The sequence below is a fragment of the Athene cunicularia genome (assembly GCF_003259725.1).
Source record: "Athene cunicularia isolate RWA chromosome 20 unlocalized genomic scaffold, athCun1 chr20_part1, whole genome shotgun sequence".
Lineage (NCBI taxonomy): Eukaryota > Metazoa > Chordata > Aves > Strigiformes > Strigidae > Athene > Athene cunicularia.
Window position 1 is genome coordinate 7,392,447 of NW_020799125.1, and position 11,280 is coordinate 7,403,726.

The window sequence follows — 11,280 nt, forward strand, 5'->3', positions numbered from 1 at the left end:
TTTCCCAGCAAAACCAAACCACTATGCTGCATCACCAAGGTATTTTCTAGAATTTAGACAAGCTGCAAATGACAAGTTGCAAATTGGAAACAAAAGGACAAGAGCTGCCCTTGGAACCGCTGCAGATAGTTTACAACTTCCCAAGGGGATCTCTGACTTCATGAAACAGGAATCACGGAATGGTTTTTTATTTATGCTCACTCAGAATCCTCCACTGTCTTTCAGAGATACTACATACGGCGTTAATAACCTCAGTTAATGTTAAGAAAGCAAGACCGTACTACTGCTCCACATTCCTACATAATCCATTATTGGCACTTAATCTTAAAATAAATGAATTTATCCGATTAATAATAAAACGTAAGACTTGCTTCTGAGTGTCCCTTTTTCAGCAAGGTTTACAACGTAACACTGAGTTTCAAGCTATCTGCATCAACATCACTCCATGCTCAGTGTCATCATTTGTATAGGTATACTGTTCACTTTCATGGTCATTAGTCACCAATACTTTAAAGTTTTACTGCTTTTTTAAGAAGTTAGTTCTGGTTTGGGTTTGGGGTTTTTTTTGTTTTTTAAATCATCAGGCAGCCAGATATTCCCCAACTGTCTCAAAATCATGCAAACTTTTCCAAACACTTTCTAGACTTTCAAGTATTTAAATTCATGGCCTCACATTTAAAAACATGGGCCTCAGAAAGCAGCTGAGGTTAACATACCAAGTTGAACATTGGTGTATTAACACTTGATGTTCAGTGCTAGAAGTTCTATGTATAAATCCAGAAAGCCTGACTGATTTGTAAGTTCAGTGTTCTGCACAGAAAAAAAAAATCCCAGTCTTTCTAAAATGTTTGAGATAATATTTTGTTTAAATATTTTCAAGGATTGTTCTAGAGTAAGGGCAGAAGACTTCAGAATAAAGCTAATTAGCCTGGTTTGCACAGTTAATACACTAGTAACAGCTGGCATTCGTATGAATTTCCAGCTTTTAAAAAAAAATATCTGGCTTATAGAAATAATTTATTTTGTAAAAATACACAATGAAACCGAGATTAAAAACTTCCTAATACTGTCTAACAACAACCAATTGACACTGTATCTCTCAGTAACCAGAGTCCTATTTACTAAAAGATAGTAGAAGGGAATGCCATGTTGACATGGTTTAATCTATAACAGTTTTATCCAAAAACCCTTTGGCAGAAGGATAAAGTATTTTTTATGTAATAGGCATTTGATCAAGCTATGAAACCCCATTTCATCTTCAGTTACAATCAATAGAATGAAATCTAGATGAAAATCCTTATAGAGCGCATGCATAGTCTGCACATGAAAAGGATAAACCTACTTCTGCTTAAGTTTTTAAGATGACTACGCAACCACAAGTACCTACAAAATGATCATCAATCCATGATTATTTATTTAGAAAAATATTCTCAAAATGGGATTTTCCATAAAACCCAAAAGGAGCAGTGACAAGAAAAAAAAAGGAAAAGTCTTGTTCAACCTTAAATCTTAACAGAGAATCAAAGAGGGAATAAACTGAAGTATCATCCTTTATGTCTTTCACTCTGTTTCAGGACCTGTCATTAGGTGGTGGTTCTTTACCTGTCATGATTGACCTATGGATAGCCTGGTTTTGGAGCCCTGAGAACAGGTTATTCTACCAGGCAGTGGCTAATTTATGTTCAGAAGATCAAGAAAAGGTACTGAAATAAAGGCAGGAAAACAGTGAGAATTCTTGTTCTATATAAGCACAAACCAGCTGTAAACTTCATCAGCATTACAGGAATTACCCAGACCATTCTTATTCAGATTTAAATCTCACCTTTACAAGACTTCAAGAAAAAAGTGTTTATTATTTTCAGTCATTTCAAGTGATGCCTTAAAAAAAAAAAAAATCACTTATGCGTTGTTAATATCAGAAGTTTCACTTTGGGATAGAAATCAATATGCAGAAAGTGAATCAGTCGAGCCCGGCTTCCTGTAAATTGATTTCAGTACACTGAAACAAGCACATTTAAAATCCTGAAGCAGAAGAATGTTCCTGTAAACGAACACAGGCACAGTTCCATTTCATAACTTACCATTCTCTCCCTTCACACAGAAGGCAAGTGAATTTGATCTGTACAGGGCATCAGAGCATTTGCAGAGACAAAAACTTGCTAATAATTATACTCCTAGTTCCTGCCAGCTGTATGACAACAGCAGTAGGCAATTAAAATCATTATCAGATCTTGTCTGAAGTTGTCCTTTCCCCACTCCTCCAGGTGTCCACTCTGACTTTAATAAATACAACAGAAAGTCACCCGCAGGTTTATGGGCTGTAGGCTCGTTTGCTGGGGTTGAGTGTTTTTAAATCATCTCTTTACTAATAAAAGTACAGTTGCTAGCTTCTTCTCATGTATTTAAGACTTATTCACATGTTTTAAAAAAGAAAAAAAAGATATGCAAGAGGTCCTTTAACTGAAGGATTGTTTCAGAATTTAAACTTGGCCTGGCACCTGAATGACACCAATGAAATATTTTGGGTCTGACATCCTGCAATCAGACCCACTTCCATCACCACCACCACCTGAATGCCCTCGTCAGGGAAGAGATTCAAAGTCTTATCAATTAAAAGCTGAAAAGATCTTTAATGATTCTTTTTCCTTATCTCCCATTTTTAACCCCATGGGCATGCTGCCCACTAAAAAGAAGGTAAATTTTCAGAATATCTGTCATTTTTATTACTACTATTAACAAGGAATTTGAGAGGCTCCTAAGGTACTAGGTATTGTACCGATACAGAAGGACAATATAATCTGCCTAAAGGGAGACTCCAGGTAGTTGTTTGGTATTGGATCTACTGTCACTGTTTAAGACACTCTGAATCAGTTGGGGAGACTATTATCATGCTCATCTAATGCACTGTACCAGAATTACTACAATTACCAAAGGACCCAGAGCATTCAAACACAGAACAAGCTCTGTGGTTTTGATGAGTAATATCACACTTTCCAAGTCTGAAAACAAGCAGCCCTACATATTTGAGGAGCTGAAGTTGAGTCTTTCTACTAAGGCTGGATTAAGTTTTTTTAAAAAGAGACTTCATTTTAGATTAAAACATATACTTCACATTCACTGAGCTACAAACGAAACTTGTCTGTGGTATTAGTGTCCTTTCACCTTTTCCTGGAAAGTATGTTGACTAAAAGCCAAACAAACAGCACAGCACTTTAGCTGCTTAATAGACAAACACCACAGTCATTTTGCTCAGGACACATATTTTAAAGAAACAAGATTACAAATGTTAGAAATTTTTTTTAAAGAAATGTCAACATTTGTGCATATCTTATCATCACTTTAAACATATACCACTGCAGAACTACCACTGCATTATTTTTAATTATTTTGTAGGTGACATGAGTTAAAACACATCTAGATTACTAACTAGTATCTTAAAAACATTGGTCACATTAACAGAAGACTAGTCAAGTCCAATATTCCCTATCTGCAGTGACATATGCTCATCAATAACAAGCAGAACTTTTTAAAATAACAGAACTGTTCAAGAGAAAAGGGGAGGCTACAATTCCCAAGTGATCTTAATTTTGTTAAGGTTATTTTCAAATAAAGATATCATATGTAAGATAGAGATCTAATTGTCTAGCATACACCACAACTAGAAATCACCAGAGAAAAACAAAGTCAGCATTAGAGCAGTATTTCAGCAAGCCACTGCTCCAACTTTAAAAGATACAGTTCAGGCACACAGTGTGTTTCCACAACACAGCTCATACAAGAAGCTCACAGTCACTTCCCTGATGTGTTTATGAAATTATCCACAAAAGCATAACACAAATCAGAGCTTCCAAACACAGGGTGATTCCCCAGACATTCTAACTGGTATGATATATGTATCACGTTCTTTCCTCCAGGGAAAGCAATTTTGCCATGAAGCCAGAGTGCAGAATTGACAGCACAGACTATGAGCCCAGTACTAAACCAGAGACCTGTCCTGGAAAAGGATCTTAAGGAAAATAACAAGGTGTTTATACAGCAGTCCCAAAACACCAACCACAAATAAGCTGGGAACACAACCTCACCAACTAATTAACTTCCCATTTTCTCCCTAATTGAAACTAATTAGGTAGCATCCATGAAGCACCAGGGATTTTAGTTAGGAGTAAGACCATGAAGTGGCCCTAAGGGACAGGTAAAGGATCTACACAGTACACAGGACCATAGCAACACTTGTGATGTGAGTAAAATTGCCATCTACTACAAAGTCATCATCTCTCCTAAATCCATCATTTTGCCTATCTAGTAAAGATTTAAAAAATTACTTGCCAAGTTTTGGGGTATTTTATAGTCTAATCCTCAATGGAATCCTAACAAGTCAGAGAAAGAAAAGTTGTTTTCTTAAACAGTCTCTAGCAGTAAAGTTGTTTGGTTTTTCTTCCCCAGAGTGTTTGATTTTACAGCCATACATGTAGCACAAGGACAATTCCCTGGAAAACATCTGATTCCCTGAATAAGATCTCAAGGATTTTTAACCCTGGATTTGGCTTGTTCTGCAGCACCACTTTCTGTTGCAGATGGACAATGAACCATACATCTCTCTCTCGAATGGTGCCATATCTACATGCAAGTGGTGGTCATCCAGTTACTAGTAACAAAGACCAACGACAGTTTACAAACTACTTTAAAACAGGAAATAAGATGACCACAGAAGCTTGGGTGGGTGCTCAAAATGAGTATTAAAAACTAGGTAGAATGAGAGGTGGCTACACAAAGACAATTTGATCAAAAGTTGAAAATTCACCAATCTCAGAGAAGACAGCACTAGATGTGCCTGAAAACAGAAAATCTGAGTTTTGAAAGAGCTCCAGAGTTGTTCTCATATTTACTTATCAAGCTCTTTACAAATTCAACCACTTGGCTTGGCACCTTACAACACAATAAATAATAAGGAAAGTAGGAGACTTCGTACACTCTGAGATTTCTCATCAATTCATTTTTGTATGCACATTAGAATTTGCACGCAAAAGATAGGCTGTATGTAAGAATATGCACACACACAATCCTTTGCAAGTTCATTAGAGATACAAAGCTACAAAAATATCCTTCCAGGACTTACAAAGGAAAATATCATACATTTTTTCACATCACTGCTATTGTCCTTTGGATGCCCTCATGTCAAGTTTGTTGTCATTGCTGGCATTACATTCCAAAATAAACATTTATGTCAACTTGGACTGCTAAACATTAAAGGGTTTCAATGAGAAAGAGGCCTTTATGCTAGACTAGTGATTTTCATCTACCCTATCTCTTCAGAATATTCAGTTGTAGTGCAAATGCACCAATTACGGAAGTCACCCATTGAAGACAGCCAGAAGACACCTCTTGGTTGCTATTAAGGATGCTACATGTTTTCTCCAAGCAGATTAGTTTTCATCTGCAATGCCCAAACTCATTAGGTTTCTAACTTAGGAGTCAATGTTTCTCACTACCATTTTAGGAATCCAATCACTTCGCTGTAATGCTCTCGGGTTGACAGCTGTGTTGGAACAACTATATATTTCTCCTTTCAGAAGGGAGGTTATTTCTCTGGGCAATTTTTTTAGACTCTTGTAGGAATGCTTTTGTCTTCCCTGGTCCCTAGAGGCAAGGGAAGAAAGTTTTAGATTAGCTCCCTTACCCCATCATTAGCACTATAGAAAAAAGAATTGTCATTGGAAGCGGACATCATTCAGAGCCATGGGACCCAGGCCTGGAAATCATGCATTTCCTTTACGTTTTTGCTGGGAAAGTCTTTCTAAATATAAAAGCACTTCTAGATTAATTGTCGGTGGCCTATTTTCCATGGTGACACAAAACCAGAAACAAAAGGATTATTACTTAGGAATCAGAACTTCTGGAGTTTGCCTAGTTTTTATTTTCTCGATTTGAGTTGGTCTGAAAGGCTCTTACCATCATGAAAAACAGAAGTGAAAACAGGGTTTTATGAAAACAGGATTAACTTGCAAGCATCATTTTCTACACCCAACACTGACTAAAACTAAACTCAGATCTTATCTACTGTAATTCAGAGGACAGAGTAAACAAGCTACTGGTGTTAACAGAAGCAAACAGAAATTAAAATAGTTTTTCTAAGACTTAATTCTTATATGAAGTTAAACTAGTTATGTATGCCTTTAGAATGCAGTCAGCTAAAGCAGTTTTAGACACCAGCTTGCCATATGTTATGTTAAAATTAGACTGATTTTTTTTTTTTTAAACAAGAAAATTTATGCATGAAGTATGTCTATTCGGTACACAGATTTTGAGGAATGCTTCTGCTCATCCAGTTATCTTTGCAGAAAGCACCAAATGAAGCTTATCAGAAAAAACTAGTTCAGAACATAATTTTGAAGTTAATCTTGACAGTATCTCATAGAACTGTACACACTTTAGAGGAAGTAAGCTCCACCAGCATTGTTTTCCAAATTTTTATTAGTGCAGTTATTTCATAGTCTACAGAAGTACAGTTCACTGCAATGATTTTTAGATTTCAGGATAGATTTTATGGTAATTTTTACAGGATCTGTACAATGAACATACATCAAGGATCAACAGAAAAACATTTTGAATGCAAACAACAGCATGCAAGAAATTCTTGTATCATGGAGAAAGACAACTTTCTTGGAGGGCAAGAAAATGGGGAATATGTACGCTAGACAGACTATATGTAAACAGCTTACAGAAAACAGTTACTTCATTCCAGGGCTCATGTCCCTTCCTCTGAGAATGCTTTTAGTTTGAATTCATACAAGTCACAGACATGATTTTAGCATAACACAGCCCAAAAAGCCAACTGAGCTGTTTTGTTGTGTCTGTATATTCACAATTTGTTCAATTTTAAAAGTAATGTACCAGTTGCACTAAAATTGTTTATTGTACCTAGTTTGTCAGTGTGATAAACACACATTAATATAATTTTTTAAAGTAATAACATGGGTTCCATTGAGAACTGGAGACATTATAAACTGGCTAAAAATAGTAATTTGAATTCCTAGCTTAGTCAGCTTGGCAGAAACAGCTGTGTTCACTGTACCCTCTAATTAGTTTGCATATTATAAGAGTTCCAAAGGTTATTTCCCTCTCAGAAACCTACTAAATTAGCCTTCACAGCACAATACTGTTACCATATCAAATGCAACAGCAACAAATTTATTCAGACTTTAGAGACTTACCACTATTTTTTCTGTAATGTTTCATTTATAAAGGCATATATTCTTATTTGATAAGGTAAAGGCAATCTCCTCTCTATCTGGAGCATTCAGAAGAGCCTGTCTTGAAAGGAAAAGAAAAGGTCCAGTTCATAGCTGCTTGCTTATGAACATGTACTCCTTGTTTAAAGAGCTCTGAACTCTAGTTTCAGTAATCAATGCACAAAAGTGTTCACAGAGCTCCTGTATCTATCCAGCAGCAAAAGCATGAAACAGATAGACTTGAACACACTTCTCAAACACAACACACCGGAACTGCCATGAAGGTTTTTTGCAAGCCCTCTGTGTTTTAGAAATAGTGACCTGGAGGTTGCTATTTCAGAGCCATTTTTGTTTCAATGATGGAAGAAATTCATTAGAAATCAAAGTTGGGTGGGTTTTTTTTTAGCCAAACTGTACATTTAATACTGTATCTTGGCAACACAGCCCAAGTTTCTGTTACATAATCTTGAATACATTACATTGCACAGGTGAGACTTTCAAAATGCTGACTGTCCCACCAACAGCCAAAAGATCATTGGATTTACATGGCAGAAGTTGTGGCAAGCCAATGTGGAACATGCTTGAATATAAACTAACAGTCAGATTTTAAAATTAAAACATAGGTGGATCTACATGTACCAGATTCTTACTCTGCATAAACAAGTATATCAGTGATGAAGAATGAAAGAGGAGGAGAAGCAACATGCCTTAACACAGTGCAGTTAAAATTGGCATTCACAAATAAGTCATATTTAAGACATCACATTTTTGGTTTAAATACATAAGTTATTTTATTAGTATTTTTATAAACAGAACAGGTAAGAGAATAATTTATTGAAATATATTTCAATTGGGGAAAGCATATTTTAAAATCTACTTTTTTCAGTCAGCTATGAAAAATTACCACAACATAAAAATCTGTGTTAAACCTTTAAAAGAACAAGCAAAGTAATACCAGTAAATGTTTAATATGAAAAAGAAAGGACTCAGTTCTAATGCAAGTAGACTCTGTTCATTAATTTGAAACACTAGCAACTGCAGTCAGAGTTTAAATGTTTTTTTCCTCTCACAGCTAAGGGGTGTCACTCTGCATAAATTTCATTCACATTGGGTACTCCAGTAATCTAAAAACTAAATATATTCCAGTATATTTGCAAATGTGAAGGGAATAAAGTCACATCATGTCTACGACGTGGCACACATTCAGACCATGTCAGTATTATTTTTGTTTTTAGAATACTATGGGACAGGCAACAGCCATATTTCCAACTTTCTACCAATTCCATCAAAATTCTCCAAGTTATGAGTTCGTATGTAGAGGAAGTACTAAAACACATAAGAAAGGAAGTGGCAGGAATTGTTAAATAGGAAGTTGTGAACTCTGCGTTACCTATTAAAAAAAAAAAAGAAAAAAAGAAAAAAGGTATCTACATCTTATTTAGTGGTAAACTTCATTTCCTTAAAGATGTTTGTACCATATGTTGCTTTACCAGCTTTCTTGAGATGCAATTTTTAAGTTAAAAATGTGAGGGTGATTACTAGATTTATTTCTACCAAGAAACCCTGTTCATTTAAAATGATGACCCAAAAGTTACAACAGGTACTTGCTTCATAATGTAAGTGAGTTTCTCTCCTGCATTCTGTTTCTTCACTACAAATCAGGGTATAATACAAAATCCCAGCAAATTCTATGGTGTAAGAATGCTTTGCCCTCTTGACCACTAGTAAGAACACAGGTAAAGGAACTAAAGATTCATTCTGCCAAAGCATACTCATTACACTATTACTAAAAGCTTTTTACCATTTCTAACACAAAGAGATTCAAGTTTAAAGAGAATGTACAATTAACAGGATTGCACAAACCACATTCATGCCTCTGCGTGCAGAGAATGGCCAAACTCGAGCTTTGCTCCTACAACAACACCAGCAAACAGTCATGCTTTTAGTAGTTATATTTTTCAGCATACTGCTCAAATCTGTATTTGGGAACTTTAAGTAGCTGTAACTGCTTAACTACCATCCCCAGAAATAAGCTACAAGTATCCTTTCTTAAACTAAAGACTTTTGGACTGAAATCTGAAGAAACACACTGGATTACAAATTCACACGAACAGTTGGGATCTGTTTAATATGGCTGTTGCTGCTATAATCACAGATGCCCACTTCACTGTACTTATAATATTCAAATTTGGAAAGGAAAATTTTAGAGATGATTAAAAGCATACTGAATTCATTGAATGGTGCAACCTACAGGTTGCCAAGCTACTGCAATGCACACAAAAACCTGCTGAGAACAAACAGTACTGCTGAAAACAGATGTTAGATAAAGCAGAATTAGGATACTCCTGTTTTCTCTCATGACTGTCTAATATGTGTTTAGAAACCAATCTAAGCAAAACTAGTTTAGTATTAAAGTTTACAGCTTTCTAAACCTCAGCTCAGAGTCTATGGACCAAATACAGCTTTGGGGCTAAGTCAAACACTGAAGCCATTTCCCCCATCCCCACAGACAGAAGCTTACGCATTTGTTTACCTGACTGTATGACTGTCAGGTCACGTAAGGGCTGAACAGGCCACGTGACAGATGCACAAGCATGTTGTCTGATGATGGGGACAGAACAGACTGTTCAGCCTTCACATGGCTCCAGGACAGAATGGTTGGGCACCTCTGTTCTACACCAAGGTTTAACAGAAGAAGTTGCACTTAAAGCTGAATGTTTACGCAACTACTACCAGAGTAGTAAACCAAAAAAAAAAAAAAAAAAAAAAAAAAAAAGAGAAAAATCAATACTTTTTGGAGGAAGAGAAACTTAACCCTTAAATGCTGACAGCAGAGATGTAACATTTACTGAACTGACATTTGGGGAAGTTCAGTTACTTAGATCTGGGGCGGGTTTCTGAGTACTTTGCTTTACTAGCTGTCCTTCACACACAAATAACAATAAACATTGTCTTTAGTCACAGTGGGTATCAATATTGCATTTTACTTATCATAAGCAGTTCCCAGTGTGTGTTAGCATTTAGTTCTCACATAGCAAAGGTGAATAAAAGTACATCTTCAGAAAAGACAATGTGTAAGAAAATCTACCTATGCCCAATGAGCTTGAGAACTTCCTGTGGAAAGATACAATCTGTCCCTCAACCCAAAAGCAGCCATATCTTAAGTAGTAAAAATTATTCTATATTATTTCTGCAAGTTGCAAAGCAATACTTTAAGACACTTACAGAACCAATCCTGTGTTACTAGAGATTGTTTTAACTGACACTGCAATGAGAGAGAGCTTTCACGTCCAGCTGTGCAGGTCATCTCCCCATCTGAAAGCAACTGAGGCTTTGAAAAACAAATGTCAGTGTTAAACAGGCACATCACATAACCAAGATAAGCTTTCACAGACGTCTTAATGCAGGACAGATTAGCAATCTGCACACCAGTACATGAAAAAGACTGCAAAACTTGACAAGGTAGGCCTTCAAAGGACTATTTAACCCTCCCCACGCTAATGAAACAGATTTGTGAGTAAAAGTAAGTTGCATGGATCAGATGAGCTAAACAATTTTGCCACTTCATGCATCTAGTAATAATGCTAGTTTAAAATAACTCACTCTGAGAACACCAATTGGTTTAGCAAAGACAAGCAAACATTATGACTTCTGCCTCTATACTGACAGCATCCTCTCTGCAAATGCTCGACTCCTATCACTTCCTATTCTCTTTCAGAGCCCAGACACAGGGCTGGACCTCATGCACCACACCCACAGCACCACTAGACCCTTGCTCATCATGTTCCACTTCCTGGCAGCCAGAGCCGGTTATCAGTCTTGACTAAACATGCTTTATAATTTGGTGGCTATCTCAAACCCTCATTTGCAGTCTTAGCACATATCTGGAACAGCTACAGGGTGGGGGGGGAAGTATAGAACACAGTAACTTCCAAACATCTTTAAATAACTCTTCACCCCTATCACAACCCTTTCCATTCCCCTGCCCCCAAAAGACCGTTAGACTGAAGGCTTCTGAGCACTGATCCGACAAATAAAGGCTACTGACTAT

The 11,280-nt window shown here is 36.5% G+C and overlaps 1 protein-coding gene across 1 annotated transcript in view; it reads right to left on the reverse strand.

Moving 5' to 3' along the window:
- The window catches only part of PTPN1 (protein tyrosine phosphatase, non-receptor type 1), a 30,893-nt gene extending 23,582 nt beyond the window's left edge, over positions 1-7,311 (reverse strand). Inside the window, exon 1 of the mRNA XM_026861971.1 lies at positions 7,212-7,311. The gene's annotated coding sequence lies outside the window, so the exon portion shown is untranslated. The remainder of the gene's footprint in view (positions 1-7,211) is intronic.
- Positions 7,312-11,280: the final 3,969 nt, after the last annotated feature.